Raw genomic sequence first — 27,750 nt, 5'->3', positions numbered from 1 at the left:
AGTAGGGAAAATAGGAATGATGTTTATATGTAAACCTAATAATAATGCTAACCATAGACAATACACTTTTAGTACTAGACACTGCTGGCTTGATATTAGCTAGATGAAAAAAAATTTTTAGCAGAATACTTTTGTTTTCCCTTGGGATAAGTGATGCCAGATGCTTCATTATGTCCTATAGATAAGGTAGGGAGTGAAGTGATACATCTTTTTTAATGAAGGGAAGATTCGGGTGTGGTTGTATGTACAAAAAGGATCCATATTATAGAGATAACCCATTCTAATTATTTAGGGAGATGGTTGATGTCATCGTCTTTGCTACTTGGTGGAGAGAACCTCTCTTCCCCCACCAAATGATCTGCATTGTCAGTAGTGAAGAGGACGAGGCATTGGCTCATGAGATGGAGGAAGAAAGAAAGACCATTCACTTCTGTCCTTTAAGGCAAGCCCGGCACCATAAAAAGGGATCCCCATAGAGTAAAGGCATCAGATTGCCCAGTCTGACCAATGTAAAAAGCATGAGTGAATACGTGGTATGTGCACCGTATGGAGGTTATTATCCTGTTTCTGTGTATAATTTAGTATCTAAATTCTAAAGAAAAAAAATTATACATATTATACATAGATTCCATATGTAGCCTTTTAGTTCTACGTCATAATGTTATATATAGCTACTTTTAAGTCTGAGCACTTATCTGGGATTTTAAGAAAGTTTGCCTAAGAGCAAGTAATGTTATAAAGAAATAACCATAATTTACAAGGTTAGTCCCCCACAGCTCTAGTGGCCCGTCCTGGAAGGATGAGATCAAGTATATTATTCATGTGACTACTGCAGCCAATCATTGTCCTTAACAGCAGCGGCAATGAGGTTTGTGATGTCATCGCGGCAGGAATTGCAACTTTCTTAAAATGCTGGATAATCACTTTAACATAGATGTCCTAAAGAGTTAAAATACAAATGCTGCTCTGCTACATTGTATATAATATATGTAAAATATACACATACAGTACATATACCCATACATACATATCTTATTAACATTCCTGGACATAACAAAACTCCATGTAAGCTTTACTGTTGCCAAGTATTCCCCGCATCAGCTAAAGCTTGGATTCTGCTCACAGTACACAGTTAACAATAATTTTTCCTGTTTCACCTACACAAACTACACAAGTATATACACATAGATGTAGTACAAAAGTATACACACCTCTCCTGAAGCCCCCAGCCTTTACTATGGAATACTTAAATAAACATTCACCTATAAAAACAACACTTACACAAACATTCCCTTTATGCAATCTCCTGCTGAAACTTGCTGCCTCCATAAAAACATATTTATGGCTTGTGCCAATAACTCAGACTGGAACCATTTTTTACTTTCTTGACATGAAGGATTTTTTTTCCCCCTTAACTTAAAGCTCCGAAAAAAAGAGAGAGGCCCCTGAGCTGAAAAATATCATGTGTATAGCTAGAGTATGAAGACTACCAGTAATGGGGGCAATGTCTAACAAATCATAACACTAGTTTTAGGCTATGTTCACACTACGTAAAAGAAAATACTTTTCATGTTGTGGAACACTGCCTCTGCTTCTGTGGGATCCCGGCAAGAGCGTACACTCATCGTATATGCTCCGGCCGGGATCCCGTGCGGCGCCGCAAAGAACTGACATGTCAGTTTTCTGCGGCCGCAATTCAATAAATTGCAGCCGTAGGAAACCCTGTCAGTTCACACAATGAAGCAAGCGGCTCCGGACGCTTGCTTCATTGTGAGCTGCGGGAGGTTCTGATGCGGGCGTGCGCTGATGCGCCCGCATCAGAACACTACGGCCAAAAAGATCAAAAGATGATCCAGGCAGAGACCGGCCGTTCTAATACGGCCGGTCTAATACGTAGTGTGAACATAGCCTCACACAGTAAAGAATACAAAAAAGAAAAAAAAAACTTCAAATTCAAAAAGTATAAACCAACAAAAGATAATGGTAAGCACTAAAAGGGCTATTGAATACTTAAAAAGGGGGCTTCTATATTTTAAGAAAGAATGCCACATGTCCATTTTCCATTTGTGTTTAGTATGACAGTCCAGCTCTAGTGGCTTTAAAGGGGAAGGGCTACAATATCAGACAAAACCCACATACAACCTAGTTTTCTGGTCTGCCCTTTTAGGCTGGGTTCACACTACGTATATTTCAGTCAGTATTGTGGTCCTCATATTGCAACCAAAACCAGGAGTGGATTGAAAACACAGAAAGGATCTGTTCACACAATGTTAAAATTGAGTGGATGGCCGCCATTTAATGGCAAATATTTGCTGTTATTTAAAAACAACGGCTGTTATACTGAAATAATGGCAGTTATTTACTGTTATATGGCGGCCATCCACTCAATTTCACCATTGTGTGAACATAGCCTTTCTGTGTTTTTAATCCATTCCTGGTTTTGGTTGCAATATGAGGACCACAATACTGACTGAAATATACGTAGTGTGAACACAGCCTAAAATAGCGCCATTGATCGGAATTGTTGACTAACTAGTACAGACCTGGCTAACATTTTATCAAGGGTCTAGTTACCCCTTGGGGCCTTTAAGACAAAGCAATTTTTCAATTTCTCCAATTAAACAATAGACGTTTACTAGCGCTTGTGTTTACAATCTGAGAAATCATTCACCATAATACATGGAATGATAGTAATTAGTTACAATCGAAACTACAATTGTTCGTATACTCTATTATATGAACCATTGTAATAACAAACAAAGGAAGTGTACATAAACCGAAAGAACAATTAGTAAACAATTAACAATAATTTTGTGGTCATATGGTCAGCCACGGAGGGGCTTCCCGGATAATCCTTAGATTGTCCGGGCTGCCTGCCTGCCGCTGTTCCTGTTACACAGAGCTACGAGCATCAGAACATCACTGACATTATCGTTGCATTTCAACATGTTGAAAGACGATCAGCCGACATTGTGCATGTCTGCTAATCGTGGTCTTTTTATGTGTCCTATTACTCTAAACAATTATCGTCTGGAATGGTTCCGCCTTAACTGTCTGATCTTTAGCTGTTCCAAAATTTGCTGTTGAGGACATCTAAGAGGCCCAATGCACATTACATAGTCCCACCAAAAATCACAGGTTCAGTCGACTTTAGTCTACTGTGTATGGCCAGTTTAATAGCTCATGGATATGACTGTATGTCATGCGAGTTGTATGGCGTGTGCCCATAAAAATCCTGCAAGGCCATAACCTTCCTCTGGATGTCTCCATTCTTATGCAACTTTTAAATTTTTTTATAATTTTTTTTATATTCTGTATGAATCCCACACTACCTTGTTCCATTAGCTGCCCTATTACAGAGCTACATTCTCATCAATAATACTTATAATAACTCTTATAATATGGCAGCAAGCAGAATACAGTTACCTATGCCACCACACAAGTACTAAAATGGCCAGGAGCAGAACATTGGCCAGGAACATTTAATAATTGATGGCTGAAAGAATATTAAAGGGGTTTTCTAGCTAAAAATTGAATCCTGATCTATCCACAGGATAGGCATCAATAGATGATCGGGCTGCTATGGTTGCATCTATGCTGTGAATAGGGCCAAGTCTAGATACTGCATCTCAGCTTTGACTGTAATTAAAGGGAACCAATCAGCCCAATTTGGCTGATTTGGTTCCCTGGAGCGCTGTACCGGAAAAAAGCTAGTTTAATAACCCGGGCATGTGACAGGCAGAGAGTCATCTGGGCGGCTCCCCACCTGTCACTAGTCACTGCTCTCTGCTTGTCAGAGCGCTCGGAGGGGATGATTGACAGGCAGAGAGGTTTGTTACTGGCGCCTCTGTCTGTCAATCAATCATCCCGCCGAGCATGCTGACAGGCAGAGAGCGGTGACTAGTGATGGGCGGGGAGCCGCCCAGATGACTACCTCCCCGCCTCTGCCTGTCATGCGCCCAGGTTATTAACCAAATTTTTCTCTGATTTAAAGCTTCTGCAGCAGCCACGGCCGGTATGTGCCTCTGCTGCTGCAGGAGCTTTATACAGCGCTCCAGGGAACCATATCAGCCCAATTGGGCTGATATGGTTCCCTTTAACTAGCGGATAAGCTATTGATGACTTATTGTTAGGACAGGCCATGAATCAATTCTGGATGGAAAAATCCCTTTAAGCTAAGATGTAGAATACAGATATGTATAGGAACTGTACATTTTTACATTATATTAAAGTACAGTATTTCTTTCCAATATAAAGGGATATTGAAAAGAATATTGTAAGGGATGGATTTGTAATAGTGTCTAGCTAGGCTAATACACAAGCTTTGTATTTTATTCTTCCTTTATTACTATATGGAGGGGGGAGAGTTAATCAATTTGTCAGCTGAAGAACATATTATTTACACGCTCAGGACACAATAGAAGGAACTGTTCCAGTTCACCGAAACATATACTGAGAGCAAGTTTATATTGGAGACGTGTAGTAATGCCCGGCATGACTGCATGGAAGGAAAATGAGGCAATTAATTCTAATTGTAAGAACCTACCCACATTCCAACCGCTAAGCACACATACACACACACCTCCACAAACACACAACATGCTTCAGCAGACTACCACAAAAGGCACAAAGGCCTGTGTGTTACAATAGTCAAAAGCCTCTTTTGTGAGAAGGTGAAAGGAAGAAACGTTTCGGAATGTAAGTGCCCAGGTGGTTGTGTTTGTTGACCGTCTCTGGAGACTTGGCTTTTGTAAGCTATATATGTAAATAGAACTTTATCTTTTAGCTTTCTCCTTGGTCTTATAGAAACTTGGGAGAGATGCTTTGTGAAGGACATGAATTGAGTAAGCCAGCTTGCTGGGCTGTTTGCCGTGGTAAACAAATATCCACAAACATGGGGAAAGGAGCTTAAGGGTACAAACACACACACCGTATACGCAGCGTATTTACTGCTGCGATACGCAGCAGATACGCAGCAGATTAGATCTAAATAACTGAACACAGCATCAAATCTGCACCACCAAATCTGCTGCAGATCTGCTGCGTATCTGCTGCGTATGCGGTGTGTGTGTTTGTACCCTAAAGGGGAGTCACATAAGACCAACATAACGTATGTCAATGGTCAAAGACTTTTTTTTTTTTTACTATTTGTTTTTTCTGCCATCATCAGAGTCTGATAGGTCTCAGTAATGCTACGTTTACACGAAACGATAATTCGCCCGATCGTACGATTAACAATGTTGGAGTAACGATTTTTTTTCCATAACGATCGTTTAGACGGTACGCTATATCGTACGGAAAATTCGTTTTGCGATCGCTTAAGCCTATCTCACACATCTCACCTATCTCACGACTGTTCACACGGAAGATCTGCAAATTTTTTTGCGAACGATCAACGACGATTTGAGAAGTTGTTGAAAGATCAAAATGAACGATTTCTCACTCGTCGTTTGATCGTTCGCTGCGTTTACACGTACGATTATCGTTCGAATTTGATCGTTATCGTGCGAATTCACACGATAATCGTTCCGTGTAAACGCAGCATAAGATCGGCTAATCTGAGCGATTTCAGAACATATTAAGATGCTAATCATCATTAGACATGGTTTCCTGGGTTTATGACAATCAATTAAAGGGTTTCTCTCGGAAAAAAGTGGTCTGACATTTGTATATAAATGGCGGCACTAGTGTAGGGTGGCCAAGCCGAAAAACAAACTTTTGCCACTTTAAGGGGTTAAGGTCTACACGTATCCCATAGGCCTTAGGGGCAGGTCTAGAATACTGATCCTAGAAGTCCCCATACAGTTTTGACTATTGTCATTTGAACCTGCTGCTTGTGGCAGATTTGGCTGTCAGTCCAATGTGTATGTCCTCCCCCAAACAACCACCGAGAGGTGACTTTCATGATTTTTCCATCATGGCCGACCCCTTTTTTCAGAAAGAGTGCCCCCAGTGCAGCTTACCCTTCCCCATAGGCAAAACAGGAATGCTTGGCTGTGCTGAATGTTCCTGTATATGGGTAGGAGGGGCGGCGGATGGGAAACACAACTGATCTCTGACGATCTATTAGCCATCAGTTATTGGTTCAATAGGGCCTTTAAAGACACTATGGGGGAAATTTATCAAACTGGCATAAAGTAGCCCCTAGCAACCAATCAGATTTCACTTTTCATCCCTCACAGACTCTTTGGAAAATGAAAGGTGGAATCTGATTGGTTGCTAGGGGCAACTGAGCCAGTTTCACTTTACACCATGTTTGATAAATCTCCAGCTATGTTTCAGCCAATGGTCATTGTATCACCGCCCAAAAATTAAAGCCTTTACTGGATAACACATGTAATATTGCATGGCCATTGTAACATGCTAAAGTTTCTGCATGAATTAGTGAGAGGGCTATAGGGCAAATTTATCTAACCATGTATGTTAGTTTATTGGCACACAGAAGTTTTTACTTTTGTGTTGTTCATGCTTCTTATTGAAGTGTTTGGAGATAGTAGAAGGCATGTTACCTCGCACGGCCCATAGATTTTGTAGCTATAATTTATAACATATCCATTTACTTTTCTTTCTATGGAGGGGACTGTAAGATACATCAGGCATCATTTATAGAAATAAACAGGTAAAATCTCCCAGACAGGATACTTTCATTACATACATATCAGACTGAAGTCATTATCAGCAGCAGACCAACCAACAAAAGTCTCATAGCAGAAATGGGTGACAAGACTATTACCATTTCCCATAAACTAATGGATCCATTGCAACTGAAGAGGTGGCAGGTTTTGGGAAGTACAGAATGTTACTAACACCCTACACTCTTTAAAAAAAAAGGAAAGGAAATAATCAGCTTTTTGCAACATTTTATCCCTACGGTTAAAAAAAAAAAAACTCTGTCAGAGCGTACGCCAAGGAAAAGGCGCAGATTCACCTGATGGGCGGCAGGGGAAGGTACAGTAAGGCAGGCAGAAGGCATGGCCTCCACCAGCACTTGATTTAATGATTTAATATGATTTGTGTCTGCTTTACACCTGCTGAAAAACAGGTGTAGATTTCTGAGCAGCCGTACGACAGGCGTGCACCTCTAGGTGAATCTGGCGGGGCAATTGGGGATGGGGCCTAATGTAAGACCAGCGTACGACTACACAGGTCTTTATAAATGTCCTCCATAAAGTTCATATCTCAGGCTCAAATATTTAAAAGGATTTACAATCAATGTATAATTAAAGCTAAACAAGTGTCTTTGCTGGCAAGACATCTTTGCAGATTGCGCCCACATAAAACTTTATTCAAAGAAGATGTTTTGTCCTGAAGAACTTCCAGGTATTATAGGGCCAACAAATTATGGATTTTTTTTTCTTACGTGAGTAAATGGACTGTATATTAGGATACAGCAAGTTTTTGTGTTGGCAGCAATGCAAACCCCCTAAACAGAAGATAAAGATAGTTGGAGTCTGATGGTATTATATTAAGGTAGAGCATAACCTCTATAAAGCATAAGTAAACATATACATGAGTGTTGGTATCTACATGGTTATGTTGCAACAAGCACAGGAATATATAATACAATGGCATAATCAGTTTCCCAAAGCTTAAAAAACAAATCATTGTTTGTGTCCCAACTGGATAAAGTTTATCAAAATCTACCTTGGCCGCATGAGGCATTAAACAGAAACCGTTATAATTGTTCTACAAAACAATACTATCTATGTTACTACAGGAATAATGGAAAGCAAATGCACAGCCCACCGCAAATACAGCCCTTTCTTCATACAAAAATAATGCAAAGAGGTAGCCCTTTATCCAGGAGAAATGTACTGGAGGAGATGCAGCCTTACTGTTGCATATGGCTTGATGGTGTCATTTACATCAGGAGTATATCTATTAAAAGATCTAGGTTCCCACACCGTAAAATTGATGGTCGTTGATATTGGATGTATTATAACAACAGACATTATTTGTATAATTACAGCTGTTGGTAAAAAAAAAAAAAAAAAAAAAGGGGGTGTTAAATGACACCCGCCAATAAAAACAGCCATAGTTTTCATGGTGAGTGAACATGGCAGGCATGGGGAGTTTGTGGCCCTCCAGCGGTTGCAAAACGACAGGGAATAGTAGTATTGCAGCAGCTGGAGGGCCACCCCTGCTCTAATGGCATGATTATAATAAGAGATGAGCAAAGCGAATCAAGATTCACTGTAAATCGTGCTGTCAATTTGTTTAGTTTGCGAAGCAAATTTTAGACGATTAGTTAGGTAATTAAAAAAAAATGGCGGCTCCACATGTTAGCTGTCTGGAGCTTTACTGGGCTGGAGAAAGGAATTAACCATAATCCCTAGCACCATCCAATCAGCTGCAGGACCCTCTGATGTCAGCACCTCCTCCTCTATGTAAGAAGGTTGGTTAAGGAGGTGGCCAATCAGCTGTATGTGGAGGAGCGAGCAGGATGGCAGCAGGCAGTTAAAGCAGAGCAGGGAGAGACTAACAGAGTGATATATGGACAGAGAGGAGAGAAATGGCGGAAAATGGATAATTAGCAATATTTTTATTTTTTTATTGTGATTTTCCGATTTTCGGCACTTTTACTACAACAACAATTCACTCTTCCGTAATAGTCCCAGTATTGTAGCTACTATAGTTTGGCTGTTTTAATGAAATTCGTTAGGATTCGATTCACCAATCTTAACGAGTTTGACGAAAATTCACAAACCTCGCAGAACAAATTTCCAGCTGCTTCGCTCATCTCTAATTATAATACGTGATGGGACCAAAGGGGTAATGTTTTTCCTTGAAAAGAACATTATAAAGGACCGCCTTTTGGAAGTGGCATTACCTGACTAGAAGCCATTAGAACAAATTACTTAGAAATGTAAAGCAAACCAGAAATCTCTCTAGAAGAGGCTACCCATCCACCAGTTGTTTAGGGGTTATGGCCCCTCATTAGTACTGAGTTATGTTCTCACTGAAGGATTCTGGGCAATGACGGCCTACATCTCCAAAGTAATTTTTAAAGAAAGGGAAAGCTTCAAGTAGTTTATATGACTATTAGTCCATGTACAGTACAATATGACTAAATACAAGCAAGATTTACAGACTTGCAGGCCTTCTTATTCAGGAATTGTAAGTACAAAGCTAGTATATTGGAGGCTACATGAAACATGACCCTGCTCTGCAGACTGTGCTAGGGGCAGGATACTGGGTCTTCAGGTTGAAAAGGTTGTTTGTCCAATGCTTGCAGATGTGGATTAATATACATCTAGGAACGTGCACTTGTTCCAGGGAACACAAGCTCCAAGATCCAATTCAATCCAGGAGCTTCTAGCTAAGGAGTGAAAGCTATCCTTTATACGAGTAGAAGGGATTTTATGTTTTTTATCCGATAATGCGTAATCAGTATTCTAGTTAATTTATCTTAATTTTTAATAGGCTTAAAGGATTACTTCTTTCTTCTGCACAACTATGACCCATTCATTGTCAAGTGTTTTCTAATAATTGAATTCTCTGTATTATATACGACAATAACTCCCTTCTCATGGCTCCTTACATAACTAAATGCAGGTTTAGAGCTGACACACCACCTAAGTACAGCGGAAATAGCCACTTTCTAGGGTGAACCAAGACTAATTTCTTAGTGATCTCACTACTTTCTAGAAAAATAAGTGGATAGAGATTAGCTGTATCCTAAAACATGGTTTCCTGTATGGTGTGTAGACTGTGGATCTGGATTACAGATAATCGTGGAAAAAGGTAGAGGTGGCAACATGGCACAACTTTAGCAATGTCAAAAGCTTGAGGGAAAAAAATAGGGTGCAGCCTTGAAAATAGCCCCCTATCATGTGACATTTATATACTGGTGTCTTCCCTAGAGATGAGCGCAACGCGATCCTGCTTGAGTCTGATCATTCAGAATTTGAATACCGGTGAATGCAGCCCTAGGGAGTCCTGGAAACATGGATACAGCCATTGGCTGTATCAATATTTTCCCGGAATTCCTAGGGGTGCATCCAACTTCTTCAGCCACCGGTATTCAAATGGCAAATAATCAGACTCGAGCATACGCACATCTCTAGTATTCTTATGTAAAGGACGTATGGGCACCCTCATACACAGACGTGACTGCTACTTCTGCACCCTCTATTGATGCTCTGCTATGCAATTTCAAATGACCTAACAAGCTGATCATCTTTGACTACCATATACTAAAGCCCCTATTACAGAGGCAGATTCAGAGAAGCAAGCGAGCACCAACCTGTCAGGTCAGAGCGTGCTAGATCCTCAAGCCCCGCTGAGGAGTATGAGTGGGGCTGACTACAGGAAACTGCGGGGGAGCTGCCTGGGCGATTGTTAGATCTTCCGGGAGCCCATAGAAGATAGCGGAGGTCTACTGCCACCTCTCATATGACACAGAGCAATGGCAGCAGATCATTGCTATCTACATCTTTGCTCTTTCAACATGTTGAAAGGATACAATCAATGTTGGCTGATAGTTGCCTTTTATAACACTAAGCTATTATTGGTCAATAATTGGCCAAATACATCCGATAGTCGCTTTGTGCAACAGGGCCTTAAGACTTGTATCTTTAAAAATACCCACATTGTTGTTGGAGACCGAATGTACCTGGAGACATTTCATATCTAATAACAGGATTGGCAGAAAAATGAATGGAAACTTGGAAACCAAAAGAAAAAAAAACAACAAATAGTTTGCTATGGCTTTTCTCCTATTTTGATGTTCATGCGTTTGTCTTTGGTTTCATGCATCACTGTAGCCATTGACTAAACATAAGCTTATGTTTTTCTATGTTTAGCAATGCGCACCAAACAGCACGTGTAAATGGACCTTGTAATGAACAAAACAGATGAACAAAACAGTAAAAAAAACAAAAAACCCTGCTAGTTGGTTATTAAGGGCTTTCCTCACACCCTGCTACTTGGCATCCATTTCTCCGTTATGGAACAATCTACAAAAGTAATGATGAAATATAAGTGCCAGACCCTGCATTACACGTGGCCAAGAGAACGAAGTATGTATGATTCGTAAAGTTATAATATATAACCACTCGGCACTTTATACCTCATAGTTTGCCCAGTTCAGCTGACGTAAGGACCACAGGTGCACTTGATATCATATACTGACAATAAGATGTCTAATAGTACAGTAGTTTACACTACTCTAAAACAAGGCCTCTTCCAAGGCGCCCGCCAGTGCTTGCCGACTGCACCCAATTACATTTCTGGCTCCATGATGCCACATCATTCACAATGGTTATGGCGGCTCCTATTCACGCAACTGTAAATTTTAATTAACTACACAAAACCCATACAGCCATAAGTGGTAAATAGGCTGCTGGGTTTTTCTATTGTTTGCCTCACATGGAAACGATTCCTAAATGTTTTACAAAACCTTTCAAGGCTGAGCGAGCCAGTCCCTCAACTGGATCCAAGTGAAGAAAGAACTCAGATTTCTATCGTCCATATGTAACATCTGCTGGAGCAGCCTGCGACACATGGCAGAAACATACCCACATCAATGTGCTGGCAGCCGCTACAGCCGCGAGAGAAGAAGGCCGTGTCTCATACCATGGGCAGAACACTCAGCAGCTATTGTGAGCTTCTTTATACTGCAGGCAGCTTGTGTCCTGACCTATTAGCTATCATTAGAGTCAACAACTACTTCCGCTGCCCATGTATAAAGGTCCGTAAACGATTTATTACGAATTACATACAATGTTATTACTATTAACACTAAATGTGTTCACCTAAATAAAGGTGGTCGTACCTTTTTTAATAACTGTCAGCCAAAGTATAATTCAGCTGACAGGTACTTCTCTTGACCTTCACACACACACACACACACACACACACACACACACACACAATGCTCAGCATAGGCAAACATTCATCCATTTTCTATAGAGATGTGGTAGGGAGCTTAATCCTTCTCTGGTGGTTAAAATCCAACATGTCTGACCATTCTCATCTCCAACAGCATCTGTCCGAGGAGAGTCATGATGCCACCATACACCTTAGGGTACTATGACATAAAGCGATTATCAGCGATACTTATCCGATTACCGGACGTTCCATCAGATAACCGCTTTGTGTAATAGGCCATGTTGTAAAACAACAAATCAGCCGACATGCACGATGACGGCTGATCACTGGTTTACAAAAGGAACCAAAAACCTGATGATCATAGCAACAATCTGCTGGTCCCCACCTTGTGTTATATGAGCGATGGCAGCAGACCGGCATTATCTCCTATGGGTTCCGGACAATCTAAAGCTCGTCCGAGGAGCCCCACCCACAGCTCCCTGCAGCCCCCAGCTCTTACCTGCTCACTGTTGGCTGGGAACATGGAGCAAGCAATAGGACATAGCTCGCTTGCTCCTCCAGATTAGGCCGTGTAATGGGACCCTTAGACAGTTGACTGAACCCACTGACGGGGGAGGGTATAATGTGGGTGAACCTACATTTTAACCACGCTAGCTACAATGGATGAAGGTCATCAGCACTTTGCAGGAGGTATTTGCTCCGAGGCCAGATATCATATCAGCAGGCTGTGTTTGTAGTTTCTGATGTTTTACATTCTTGTTAATGTTAATATAGTAGATTTACAGAGATAAGTGTAGAACTGAGTGGTTTCTACCCAGAAATGCTGTGTTATTTTTATTGTATACTTTTTTTACTCCGTGCAACTTTGTCTTTCCCGGGCTTGGACTTTAGGTCACACGTCTCTTCTCTCCCTCTACTCTCTATAGTGGAATGAATGTTGATACTGGTGATTAGAGATGAGCAAACCTGCCGAGGTTCGGGTTCGTATGAACCTGAACTCTCGGCGTCTGATTCCCGCTGTCTGCAGCCTCCGTGAAGAGGGTGGATACAGCCTGAGAACCACCTGGAAAACTGGGATACAGCCATAGCCATAGGCTGTATACCAGTTTTCCAGGCGGTCCTCCGGCTGTATCCACCCTCTTCACGGAGGCTGCAGACAGCGGGAATCAGACGCCGAGAGTTCAGGTTCATACGAACCCGAACCTCGGCAGGTTCACTCATCTCTACTGGCAGTGTATGTACTTTATACCTATGTACTTTATACTGTATCTCCCAAGTGATGTTATTCTATGTGGCTCCCAGCAGTATGATCTTGTCTTGGCATTGTCTTGTCTGCCACAAGATGTCCAGAAGAGTCTTCGACAGAAAGCAATGTATCCGTTGTTCTATTGTGCTAACTGTGATACCATCAGACACTGATTCCATGTTAAAGCAATCCAACAGGTCACAGTCACATTGCATCTTACTGGTTTGTAGCCAATCAAATACAATGAATCAGCTACAACAGGATGTGATGCTGCTTTGTGAAACTATTACATTATATGCTGCCATCTTTCATAGACCTTCAAGACTGACAGAACTAAGTCAACTGAGCAGTAAATATGCCTAGAGTTTTTACATTTCCATCCAATGGGCTAGCTGAACTGAGGCTCAATTAAAAATTCTCTTATACACCATATACAGTATAATGGGGAGAGAATGTTGGTTTCAAACATTTCCGCATTAGTTAAGATGCCCAAATACCCTAGACTAAAAGTCGTCTAAACACGCTCTTTGGCCGTAAGAGGAGGGTCAGGTATATTGAATCACTGCCCAAAACGATTATTCTTGGAGGGATAAGCTACAAGTGCTACAAAAACATGGCCACTTTCCCCCCTCTCTTGTCTCCAGATTGGGTGGGGTTTCAAACTCAGTTCTATTGAAGTAAATGGAGCTTAATTGCAAACCACACCTGAACTGGAGACAAGAGAGGGGGGAAAGTGGCCATGTTTTTGTAGTGCTGGATAACCCTTTAATGCCGGAGCTGTCTAGCTGTGGTTTTCCCTCCTCTCTCAATAGGGAGGAAATAAGCATAAAGTTGTGCCAAACGTCCATGTGTTATAAGAGGTGGGGAGAAATCACTATCAATGTTATTAACTAAGGTTATTGAATGTCTATGGCCACAACCCCAGTCAGACTTCGAATCATCAACTCCCAAGCACATGTTCTATGTATGGGCCCTGCTGTTCAAACCTTACAAAGAATGACCGCCCAACTACCAATAATGTCATGCATGGAGGCAGATCATGATAACATTACTGGACCTATAGAATGCATTAAAAACTTGCTAAAGTGATTGCATGCACGTGAATTGGTAATGATATCCTCTTTATACAGCAATGCAGAATAAGCAAAAGAAACAATAACAGCTCCCAACAATGATAAATAGCACTGCTCCTATGTTACATGGGACCCTATGCATATGCATATCCTATAATGTTATGAATTTTGAAGAAATCCTTATTCTAATGTATCTGTATCAACGTCGCAGTCACAGGTACTTGGCACCAATGTGTCACTCCATGCATTTATATTGAACGTGACCGTTTCCACCGTATGTGCATTACAAGGACTTAGCCTGCATATTCTTTTTTTATTAACTGGTTTGGAATAGTCTGTAACTGCTACCTTAAACCTGCAGCCGCCTCAGACTGCCCTAATTGCTGATTCTTTTCCCCACTGGTTTTGGGGTCTGTTTTATGTCATCCCCATATGCCAGCTCTATGTCTACCAAAGAGCAGAGCTCCAGTGTGAAGCTGTCAACCTGCCAGTGATTAATTACATCCAAGCCCAGGCTGCTAAACTCACACCAGCCCAAGCAGGGGCTCGCAGTCACAAGAACCGATTCACTGCTTTCTCTCCGTCCCCTGCTTGTGCACACTGGACAATGCCAGAATGACTTGGCTAAACTCAAGAAATGAGACCAGGGAGATTTGGCAGGAAAAAGCGCCAAATACCTTCCTAACAGCAAAAGAACTGTGACATTATGGCCCCTTGCGGGGTGGTCCGGTGAATAATATTAAGCTCATATTGTGCCGGTCATAGAATTACTCAATACATCCTCTTGTTCCTTAGAGTCCATGTTAGCACTAGAGCAAAAACAACAGTAAATTTATTAGCAAAATATGAAGGCATTCTCACAATAAATAACTCCCCCTGCCCAATGCATGAGCGTGGACACTAGGCTCATTGTTGAGCATCAGCTTGCTAAAAAATGTATTCCCAAAAAGGTTATATTATTGTAACCCATATGTTTTATTCAATGTCATACATTGTAGATTTATGAAATCTGTGTCCTGACAGCTGTGAGGTGTTCAGATAATAATACAGCAGAAGAATTGTCCTTCAGGATGATAAGCCAAGGGCCAGGTACCCAACGGGCCAAACAATGTGTCACTATTACTCAAACCCTTCAGTTGGTTCCATTGATGCCTATGAAGGCTAGACCATAAAAACTGTAAATGAGCTGGACTTATTTACTTCTAAATTCTACAGCATTTTGTCCTTTAATCCATACAGGAACATTTTTATATTACGCTACAAGTCAGGCTTCCATTGGACATTAGATCAGGGGTGTTAGTACTTTCTGAAGATAAGAGTCACATAGGAGAACCTAGAGTGATGCTTTCTGGCACCAAGAGACCCATCACCAGGCAAAAGAACCATGCATGTTGCCTTGGTGCACTGGTTAGCATTTAGACCACAGATGTCAAACTGCGGCCCTCCTGCTGTTACAAAACTACGATTTCCATCATGCCTGGACAGCCAAAGCTAAAGCTTTTGCTGTCTGGGCATGATGGGAATTGTAGTTTTACCATGTTATTGGATCTAAGTTGGGGGATATTTACAAATGTAAAAAAAGAATGCCAACATACAACCCAACATGTTACCAACAGGCCAATAGACTTCAGTTTGCCAAATCTAGTCTAACTGTGAATATGTTCAGAACATTACTGAAACATATGCACTTGAAATGGGCAAAGTGTAGTCACAGTTATATTACATGAAGTCTAAGGACCTGCTAGCAACCTATTCCAGATGGCAAATATGGCTGATGATTTAGATGTCCAGTATGGTGCCCACCTCTACCTATAGGGCAACTAATGGGATGTCAGTTGCCAAATATCCAGCATTTCCTTTTGGGACAGTGCTGGATCGCCGGACATACATGAACCCATCATAAGAGGTGCTTATTGACACCAAGAGAGCCATATTTCCAGAGAAAAACCACAAAATGTGCCCTTGGTGCCAAATTCTAGAAATGATCACTAATATCCAAGAGAAACATAACATATGGGTGAACTTTCAAATAAAAAAAAGCCTATTGGAGCCTTTACACACATTTTACAGTAATGTATTCATTTTTTGTTTTTCACAATAATCGGCATTGTTAAAGCAGGTAACATGTGCTATGTGCTAAAGGGTTTTTCCGGGGTTATCAGTGGGATGCCGGCGATCTCAAGTGGACAGAGAATGGAGGGGGGGGGGGGTTCTGGGACAACTCTTTAACTCCTTTAAAGGGACAGTCAATGCAAACCATTACACTTCTTTCTAATGTAAGGCCTGGGGGTTGTTGTATGACAGAGGGATTCTTAGGTGTCTTAAGTCCCTGTGTCATACAATGCCTGCACTAGATAGTTTTGCCTGAAGTGATCTTTTAATCTTTTTAAATTAAATGGGGGGGGGGGGGGGAAGAGAGAGAGAGAGAGAGAGAGAGAGAGAGAGAGAGAGAGAGAGAGAGAGAGAGAGAGAGAGAGATTGTATGCTGTACTCATTCTTTCTCAGCAAGGCTGGGTCCACATGGCATGTTTGCGGAACATTTTTTGCATGCATGAAGCAAATCCTAAAGCAGAGAATTACATAGCAAAAAGCATCATATTTCCCTTTTTTTGGATCTGATTATGATTTTAGGTACAAAATAAAGAACATATGCAGGAAGAGCAAGAGAGCTCAGCCTTAGGTCTCATGGATGCCATAGAACGCGTGTTAGAAAATGGCGCTGGTGAGTGTGATGTAACATTTTCATCAGTACCACCAATAGTTGGTGGATTAGCTATCCTGGGCTGGATACACTCACAGCCTTAAAGGAACAGAAACAGATTAATTTTGGATGTATTCAATCCTATAGAGATTTTTGGAATCCATTTACAAATCTACTTTTTTTTTTTTTTTTTTTTTATACCTGTACAAAATTCATGCAAAGAAACAAAAGCAAAAAGAAAACAAAGTCTTAAGGCTGTCTTAAGATTATTGGATTATAGGATCGCTTAGCGATTATTGGATCGCTATAAAGATCGTTTGCTAGCGATAGCGTTTTTTTAGCAAACAATTCTGAGGTTATTACATTCACTAATTAATGTTATGAACAATCGTTTTTACGTTGTTAATCGTTCCTCAAGACAGCCCACACAACATGTTTTATCGGCCAACGACTTATTACACGAATATGCGAACGATCGGCGAACTACCAACGATAATTTTTCAAGATGTTGAAACACCAAATTTTTTTATTAGTTGTTTCATCGTTGGGTGTCATTACACGGACAGATAATCGTTTATTTAGATCGTTTTAGCGAATTTTTAACTGATAATCGTTCCGTGTAATAGGACCTTTAAGGAATCAGTTATGCAAATTGTATGCGTCTACATCTCCTGATAACAGGCCATATACCTCCCAAATGTGTACGCACAATGCTAATGACCCAACGTAAACAGCAATTGTCCACCCCCAGAATGGGGCGGCATAACTCAATTAGTTTATAAGGTGGGAGTGAGGATTCTAGCACCTGGAGACCATTACTGAGATCTGTTTATTTTATTTTCACTTTCAGGATGAGATCTTAAGGGAACTGGAGCAATTTACACATCCCAGTCACTAATCCATCCATCACACCTCTCCCAATCTGGCCAGTCAGATAGACCCTGAGAAGAAGGGGGTGGGGTGCTGGGGGAGGTTGAGTATCCATACTTCAGCTAAAACATATAAACAAAATGACTGAGATTTCAAGCAGACACATCTTTCTCCTAATGGGACTTAACACAAGACACCTCCAGCCAAGGAGATTTTCATCTTTACAGATCTAGGAACAGCCAAGGAATTTCAGGGATCACATATGGATAAAGCTCTGCTGTATACATTATGGGATATACATACACTAGGTCAAATCCCTCCTCTAGCAGTATGATCTTTTTCCCCTAACTAGATGAGAGATGATGGATAGAAGAAGAATGGATTTTTTTGTGGAAAATCTGCAGCTAAATCTAAAAGTTATAGATGTTGGTTTTGGAGCAGAATTGCCATGGATTTGACCCCTGATGAAGGGTCTGGAAACACGTTGCTGATTCTCAACTCTGCTACACTAAAAGGGGTGAAAGCTGCATCACGGATCTGCAACATGCTTCATATATCAAGACCTGCATCATAGATCAATAGCCATGTGGAAGAATAGCAAACTCTCATCCCATTGCCTGGTACTAGAACCCATTGTGAATTACCAGTGTAAATTCAAAATCCACTTGGTAATTTTTTGTTACATTTTTAGCTCAAGATTTCGGCTTTTATATTGATTAAGGGTACAAACCCACACACCGTATATGCAGCTTATTTATTGCTGCGATACGCAGCAAATACGCAACAAACACGCAACAAATACGCAGCAGATTAGATCTAGATAACTGGACACAGCATCAAATCTGCACCACCAAATCTGCTTCAAATCTGCTGCGTTTTTGCTGCGTATCTGCTGTGTATACGGTGTGTGGGTTTGTACCCTAAACCTGTAATGGATTAAAGGGAACCAATCAGCACATTTGTGCTGGTTGGGCTCCCAGAATGGCTGCACAGACCCTGCAGCTAGGTCTACTATGGTGTTGGGGGGTCCTGCGCTCTACAGACTTCATGTTTTTTAATCCTGCACAAGAGGCAGGGGGAGAGCCAGGAACTAGTCATCTGGGCTGTGACTAGTCACGGCTCTCTGTGTCCTGTCAGTGCACTCTGTGGGGTGATTGACAGGCAAGGAGGCCCATTAGCGGCCTGAAGCCTACCGAGCCCAGAACCCCTGACACCATAGGAAACCTGGGTGCAAGGCTAGTGGAGCTGTTCTGGGAGCCCAATCAGAACAAATTTGCTGATTGGTTCCCTTAAGTATGTGTGAATTTAGGGTACTATTACACGGAACGATAATCGTCCCGATTCGGCCGATTATCACTCCATGTAATAAATACAACGATCAGCCGATGACAATGATCATCGGCTGATCGTTAATATAGGTTCTGACCTATTTTCGTCGGGCGCCAACAGCGCACCACTACGTGTAGTCCCGGCCTGTGATTGGCTGAGCGGCCTGTCAGCTGACAGGCCACTCTGAAGTTAGAGCGTGCGGGACCCGTGGAGAAGAAGACCGCAGCAGCAGCCCTGGAACGTGGATAGGTATTGTATATAGTTAAGCAAGGGCTGTAAGGACATCGGTAAAAATGTCCCTGCAGCCCTTGTTTAACGATTATCGTGCCGTGTAATAGGCCCAGTAAACGAACGACAATCTAGCAGATCGCTACTCGTTTACAGGTATTATCGGGCCCCCATCGGCCCGTGTAATACCACCCTTACCCTAAAGCTATGCTCAATCGCTGAGGATTTCTGCAACTGATCTACAGCAGATCTGTAGCTGATCTTGAAAACATTGATTTGCTTTGCTGCATAAAAATTGCACATTTTTCTGTAACTGATCTGCACAGATTCGCAGCCAATCCGCGCATGTGAACATACCCTCAAATAAGATTGCATCCTCTAAAGTTAGATGGGTAAAATCAACAACAGAAATTCACATGCTATAGATTTTAACATGGGTCTGTCGGCTGCAATTCACATTCAAACCTGCTGACACTGTTTGATAGCTGTTAGGTCAATGGAACACATGGTACCTTTCATAGATCTATCTGTGCTTTCAGAATGTAGAAATAGCTTTTATTCTCCAGTGCAATGTATCAGAGAGGCATTCCCGAGCTCCAGAAGTGCTGAGAGCTGTAACACCTCCTCGCTCCCCCTCTCATCACTATCCCTGCTTGATTGACAGTGAAAAGTTCTAGCTTCTAGGTGACTGACAATCTAGCAGGAAATGCTAAAGAGGGATCCAAGAGGTACTACAGCCCTCAGGATTGGGAAAGCCTCTTTGACACTTTGGACCTGAGAATAAAAACTATTAGAAAGTACAGACCGATATATGAAAGGTACCATGTACCTCTTTGACCTAACAGCTATCTAACAGTGTCAGCAGTTTGGATCATAAATTGGACCTGATGGATTTACTTTAAAGTCTGCACCACATATCAACTTCTTGGTGGAAATTGTCTGCAGCATGTGACATAGATTTGTTAAAATCTCATCCTCTCTTCCACTACTGAATTAGGCCTTATTCCCACGTTCCATGTTTCACGGACAACACTGATGTGGAAGGCCTGAAGTGGACACACACACCCGGCACGGCAGCATCTCCAATATGATGCCGGGAGTGGGGAAACTGTAGTGAAGTGGCTGTGTCATTATAGTGCCATGTATATTCTTACAGTTACACAGCAAATAAATCTATTGTGTGTAACGTGACTGTTTATTGTTTGTGCAAGTCAATAACTCATAGCCACAGATAAAAAAGCTGTTTTTTTCCAATAGTACCAGTCTTGGGCATGGACTGGGTCTTGAAGAGAATAGGGCTGAACTACAATACCAGACACAACCCATGGCGAAGAAGAATGTTGTTTCTGGAGTAACAGCAGACCCCTTTTCTAACCGTAGTCAATCATTAATCGCTTTTGTCTTTTCCAATGGGCAATTGATAATAGGGGACAATGGCAGACAGCACCAAAGCTTCTTTTATCTTCCCTCTAGTTATGGATGAAGCAGCTGTGCGACTCAGATGAAACTTGGTGGAGATATAGAGCTCAATGCATTTACACATTCGCTTCATATTCTCCTGACATGGGGACGCTATAGCTTTAAACGATTTTGAGATTATATCAGATTTAATTGAGACATTGAGAGAAAACAAAGAGACACAAGGTTATTGTGCCTCTCCACCCTCATAAGGCATTGTTTTCTTTAAATGACGACATTAGCACAATAAAAGTCTTTCAGCTCCAGAGAAACAATCCATCAGCTGCCTTTGTATAGTGATCCTCCATGCTACTGTCTGCAAGACAACTGCTCATTTTAGGAGGGAAGGGGGGGGGGCATATGGGAGATCAATTTAAGGAAATCTTTACCATGTTTTCACTCATTTAACAAGCGGCCATGTTGGTGGTTATTTAGCTTTCCCAACCAATTCAGAGCTCAGTGGTCTCTAACCTGTTGTAAAAGTACAATTCCCAGCATATTGGTGGCAATTTAGCTTTCCCAATGCAGATGTAGCTCAATTGCCTATAACCTGTTGCAAAACTACAACTCTCAGCATACTGATAACTATTCAGCCTCCCCAAATAGAGCTCAGTGGTCTATGACCTGTGGCTATCCAGCTGTTGCAAAACTACAACTCCCAGCATATTGGTGGCATTTTGGCTTTCCCAATCCAGATGTAGCTCACTGGTCTCCAACCTGTTGTAAAACTACAACTCCTAGCATACTGGTGGGAGCTTAGTGGTCTATGACCTGTGGCTATCCAGATGTTTCAAATTTACCACTCCCCAATCATGCTGGGAGTTGTAGTTTTGCATCAGCTAGGGAGCCATCGGGTGGAGAAAACCAATGTACCTGAATGAAATTTTGGGCAAATTGATAAAAGAGAACAACTAAAAGGACTTAGTAGAAGTAGCCTCAAGGCACTGTACCTGTAGATTTATAGGCTCATGGTCAAGCTGGGAGTTATAGTCCAACCCTTCCAATAACTATTATCAAATAGAATACTGCCAAGGCCGCCTTTGAAACCATTAAAGCAGTCAATTAACCGAGCATCTTTGAGCCTTGTTAGAGCCAGTTTGGAGTTTCCTTTTTCTCACTGAAGCCATTCTTAGCACTTCAAGCAGCCACTTTCTATAGCAGAAATTCCAATTATAAGAAGATTCCATCTCATTAAACCAGCACCTTCTTTTATACAACTTGTCCCTCTTTAACATAGCTATCTCTAAAGTTCTTTCAAGCCTCCATGTAAAAAGGGGGTTTAACCCCTGCTCTCCCCATTAAATCCCTAGAAGGCAAAGTGCCTTCATCGCTTTCAATTGTGCTTTACAAATCCCATATAAAATATCTCATTTTACTTCCAAGAAGATCAGGCCTCCTCCTTTAACACCCCACCATAGATATTAATTCTAAAGCTTTTGCGGAGATCACAAAATGCGTCTAATCTGCATTTTAATTGGCAGTCTGTGAAGGCATAGGAGGGGGGGGGGGCTGCCTCTTCTCAGTCACTCACTACTTCTTCAAGAAGCTTTAGCAACCCCCATTAAATGTTACAATGCGCCCCTGAAAGACTCTCCAGCCTTTACATACACTTCACTCTACAGGTTAAGAATGCAAAATTTCACACAAACCTACAACCGTACTCCCCAGATACCAGAGCACAATGTACATTCACAAGGCCTGGCACAATATACGTTTCATACAAAAGACAGCTAGATTTTTTTTCCGTCTCCAGCAAAACACTGGTTGGAAAGGACTGAGAATTACTTTAATTAGATAGCACTTTCCACCCCCAAACACTTCAGCTTGGGGCATGAAAGGACCATTACCAACCCTGTAGGAATCCAAACACTGGGCACATTCTAAGCAGAAGAATTGCAGCCATTGGCATATGTTACTCAACTCCTGAGGTGCCTCAAAATCGAGTCACTCCAGTGTTTAGATTACGGAAAGGCAACCTGTGGCTTTTCTTAGTACTGTTTATCTACAATACACAAGCTGGCCAAAGACTTCAAGATACCTTCCAATGTTCTCTTACGTTAGGAGTCATACAAAGTCTTGTAGTATTTTTTTTTTTTCCAACATGGAAAATGCCATTCCTGTATGTTTAGGATAAGAATAGGATTGGCTATAACGCTGATCCAATACACGTGAACACATGAGCAAAACCAACTACTGGAGCACTATAGACATGACAACTTTTAGCCCAGGGTTACACTGCAGCTACTTATTGAGCTTTGCTTTTAAGTCTACAACTTGTAGTCACTCAATGGTTAAAAATCTGTGGCGCTACAAAAAGTTAGAGCATAGCCCTGGCCTTATTGATCACGTTAACTGTAATCTATGGACGCCTTTATGGCAGAGGGGTATTTTGTTGCTAATCATAGGCAATGTGCATGAAGTTGATGCTTCGCTCACCCCTGGAGCTTCTCTATGGAGGGTAAATAGTTAACCAAACTGTGATGACCAACTTTCACCACACAGAAGAGGAATCCTTTGTTACGATGAAGAACATAAAAGGCCTCTCAGAGAAAATAGGTTTACACTACACAGGGATGTGACATTCCTAGCAGGCCCCAGACATGAGTGAAACCCTACAATTCTCCCCCTACCTACCCCCAGACTGCGTAAATCTGTCACTAGTATCAGACAGTTTTATAACCAGTCAGGTCTAACCTATTCAGGGCGAGGGACTTTTCATCTAACTATGAATTGAAGAATGCAAAAAAGGCTGGAGCGCCTTAAAGCGTTTAACCCTTTCTACTCCAAGAATGATGCAGAGAGATACAATACTGTTAGAAGGAAAAAGGTATAAACATATGCCAAGCAAGAGGTGCTGCAGCAGTCAGCACAGTCAGTCTTTTTCAGCACATCAATTTCTCGCCCTTTGGCGGTACAGAAAACATCAATTGGGCAGCTTCACGAATTCTAATTGATTTCTAATCAAATAGGTGTCACATACTTAGCAATACAAGTCACACAGAGGCACGCTGAACATGCTAGTAGTGAATCTTCAGCAACAGTCACATGTCTGTGAATAATCTGCATCATGACAAGGTTATAGGACGCTTGGTTCATTCAAAGCCCACAAGTCTACGGACATCTTTATCAATACTTGTTGATCAATTCCCAAACCTAGTCCTGTTGCATATTTCACAATAGAACCAAGTCACATGGAGACACATTGAACATGCTAGTAGTGAGTCTTCAGTAACAATCACATGTCTATGAATATTCTGCATCATGATAAGGTTATAGGCCACTCGCTTCATTCAAAACTCAAGTCTATGGATATCTTTATCAATACCAGAAACATATTCTCCAGTCAAACACCTCCAGCCGGCCCCATAGCATAAACTACAGATAAAACACAAAGGCAAACCAAGGGACTTAAAGCCTAAGCAGAGTGGTAATACAGTGACATAAATCAGACCTCCCTTTACTATTGTTCAACTTTTCGACAATTCAGACTTATATCACCCACGTGAAACAGACATCTTCACATACACAGGGGATTAACCCTGCCTACACCGTACACAACTGTCACACTACAGTAAATATAAGAATTAGTGCCAGTTCTCACTTTCAGGTTTGCGTTTACTGAAAAGAGGAGAAGTATCAGTCTTTCCTTTATAAGTGTCCTCCATTTATGATCTATTTCTGGCTTCGTATTCAATAATTGCAACTAACGTGTGAACACATCCTTACTGGAAAGGCCCATTGCTCCATGGAAAGCAATTGCCCGGCAAGCAATATAGATACAACTGCAATACCTGTTCACACATATTGCAACACTGTTTCCAGCAATGTCTGGTTTACGTCTATAGGTTACGTACACGTGGTCAGTTTTGCATAGGATAAACATAAACTCACTATGCAAAGAATCATTACCATCGGCCATTGATCGATAATCCTTTTATGTAAATAGACCTTTTCTTATTGACAAATAAATGAAATCTTTGAAAAAGTGAAATAAAAAAAACAACAAAAAAACAACAAGCATTTCATTTGTAGCACCAATTAAGCCCTCCATGGCTTAACTCTTGTATAATACCTTAGCAAGTAAATCAATGTCACTCTAGTAGGCGCCATAGACTGGAATAGGTAATTCTGGGGAGAACGTGTGGCCGATGGCACATAGGGGTAACAAGTAAGATGCAGCGGCGCAATTGGCTTTTTGGCATTACCTGCAAAGACTGTGGTGTAAAAAGATCCCCCTGTCTTGCAGCAGGCGTGTGCCTGGCAAGACGAAACACAGAGGTCTCAATAACTCTCTGGGGACAGATTCCCAAGTTCAGTTCTAGCAATCAAAAGAAGTAATTCCCTCTCTCCGAGAGATGGACATCCCAAGGAAGCACAGTCCAAAGAGTGTAATCCTCAAGCAGCAAGACCCAACAGCAAGTAATGAGTGAGGTTCAAAAGAGGGGAAACAGCCAGATCCCCCATCCAGGGTGAATGAGTGAGGTCAGCTCAAGTCTCTGGTTCTTTTTTTTTTTTTCTTGGAAGATGCAGGAGTCTCTTTTAATCTTTGAAAGTAGCAATCCAAGGTGCAACAATCCACAACCTCAGTTCAAGCATCCCCCAAACACCAGTGTAATTGTATCAACTCCAGGAAAACAAGAAACAAGTAACATATGTAACAAATAAGTGAGCTAAAGAACTAAAGTGAGCTAAGAGGTGAGGTGCAGGCAGTGCAGCCTGAGTATGAGGAGCAATGGAAAGTGGATGAGGCTTTTCCCTCCCCCTCACTCTTCATGCACATTCCCAGCCCTTTCCTCCTCCCTGGGCACTCCTCTCTGTCTGAAACCTGAACTTCTAGTCCTCCCCTTGCCCAATCCTCTGTCCACGCTTTTGGCTTTCAGCAGCAGGCTTTTCTCTGCATCCCTCCCATCTTTCTTCCCTCCTTCTTTCTGTGTTCCAGAGTTTGGCACACATCACTGCACAGAGGGATGGTTTGTTTGTATTGGAATTACTATGCTATGTGCGCTCTGGCTCTCTTTTTCCGTCTCTTTTCTCTAGTTCGTTTTACCTCTTTAATATACAAGTTATTGCAAGCCAAATCACAAGCGGATAAAGCGCCATCGGTGACGTCATTTGTGGTATGGTATATATACGCTAAAGAAGGCTGCCCCCCTAAAATCACCGATGAGTAGACTAAACTTCCTGAATAGTCGTCTTCTGTCAAACGGTAAAGGGAATGTTCACACACTGCCGATCTGCTGCAGAAAATGTGCAGCGTTCCTGCACCGCAACTAATGAATGTATATATAACTCAGTTGCGGGTTTGCTGCCGATAAGTTGCAGAAAATCAGCAGCAGATCCGCATCATGTGAACGTACTCTAAAAAATCTATCCAGTTATATCTGTTTCTGAGAAAGCTGGGTGACAACTACTACTACTACTATGGCTGCTGTCAACATCTATCTTACCGACATAGCTGAACTGCAGATCTAGTTATACCGGTATCAGAGCCAGGCTATAATAGTGCCTAACTAGGTGCATGGTTGGCCCTTAACATATGAGAAGTCATTACCCAGCTTTCCTGGAGTTAGATAAAGCCATAAACATATAAAAATCCAGACCATATATGCCTATTTACTAGAAGATTTGGATGTGCAGTTTAATGTGCAACAGATCTGTATAAGGTTAAGCCCCAGTCCATGATTCTATACTGCATTAGGCCATGTTCACACAGTGTATTTTTTAAGAACAGGCATTGTTGACGATTAAAACAACAGCCATACAAATAAATCAATGCACTGCATTGAACTGTATGAAAACAGCGTCCGTTGTTGGCTTCTCAGTCATTTGCAGCCGCTATTGCACAAACAACGGCTGCTGTTCATACTCGGTGAACACAATGTATGGCCGTTCTGACAGCTGTACATCGAATGGACTTCTACGGTTATTCGGATTGCAGGCCCATCCAAATGTTCCCACAATCGAAATAGAAATAAAATGATGTCTCTACTGCCATATCGGCCACAGGAACATGTGAAACAGCGGTTGTTGTTATACATAGTGTGAACATAGCCTAGGGATGATCTGCCATCTTTTCTGTGCATAATCCATGAGAACAGGTAGCATGTTGGTCCCTCTGATGTTTTTTCCATGGTGGGGTGCTCTATACACCCCATATTTTCTTGCCACATCCTACCAGATTTGGTTATTTAGTGTGTTTTACTATGTCTCATAGATATAGCATTATCCTGTCCTTCCACACATGGTCCGGGTTAGTTTACATGGGGTGCCTTTTGCTTTATAAATAGCAGGGTAAGGTAGCTTTTTAATTGTTTTTAATGTAGGCGTGTATATGTTCAACTTGTTTTCACATTTTTCCATTGTATTGTTTTTTGTTATAAGGATTGTTATGGAATAGATACTTTTTTGATGTGCAACCTGGATATATATAGTCAAAGTATTTATAATAATGGGTGGTATTAATAATAACAGGTACTCTTTTATTTTTCTGTATTCAAAAGTCAATCACACTATAGTACACAGCAGAAAAAAATATATGTTGCAATTTGCTTTTTTTATGTTTTTATTTATAGTGTAAGTCAATAAAAAATAGTAGTAGTAGTAATACACACAAACCCAAACGATTAGCATGTGAATTTCTCTGCCTGGAGAAGGTGGATGCAGCCCGAGGACTGCCTGGAAAACATGGATATAGCCATAGGCTGCTCCAGATCTCTACAGTGTAATCATAGCCTAATTACTATGAAGAGATGCACAGGTAACAATGAATTGCTATTTCCCACAGGGAAAGCTGCTCATGCTTTACCTTGAATTGCAGCTGTTATAGGGGCTGTCCGGTGAAAATCCTTTTCTTTCAAATCAACTGGTTTCAGAAAGTTATATAGATTTGTAATTTATTTCTATTTAAAAATCTAAAGTCTTCCAATACTTATCAGCTGCTGTATATCCTGCAGGAATTGGTGTTTTCTTTTCAGTCTGACACGGTTCTCTCTGCTGCCATTCCTGTCCAAGAC

General features: G+C 41.4%; 1 protein-coding gene across 5 annotated transcripts in view; it reads right to left on the bottom strand.

Moving 5' to 3' along the window:
- Nucleotides 1-25,495, bottom strand: part of FGFR2 (fibroblast growth factor receptor 2) — a 74,367-nt gene extending 48,872 nt beyond the window's left edge. For 3 of the 5 annotated variants that reach the window (XM_069980249.1, XM_069980250.1, XM_069980252.1), the window contains exon 1: nucleotides 24,943-25,495. The gene's annotated coding sequence lies outside the window, so the exon portion shown is untranslated. The remainder of the gene's footprint in view (nucleotides 1-24,942) is intronic. The other 2 variants (XM_069980251.1, XM_069980253.1) reach the window with 2 other exon arrangements.
- Between the last annotated feature and the right edge of the window lie 2,255 nt (nucleotides 25,496-27,750).

This window comes from Dendropsophus ebraccatus, chromosome 8 (genome assembly GCF_027789765.1).
Source record: "Dendropsophus ebraccatus isolate aDenEbr1 chromosome 8, aDenEbr1.pat, whole genome shotgun sequence".
In the NCBI taxonomy this organism is placed as follows: domain Eukaryota; kingdom Metazoa; phylum Chordata; class Amphibia; order Anura; family Hylidae; genus Dendropsophus; species Dendropsophus ebraccatus.
Note: the sequence above shows the minus strand (reverse complement) of the source record. Positions and strands in the feature narration are given on the sequence as shown.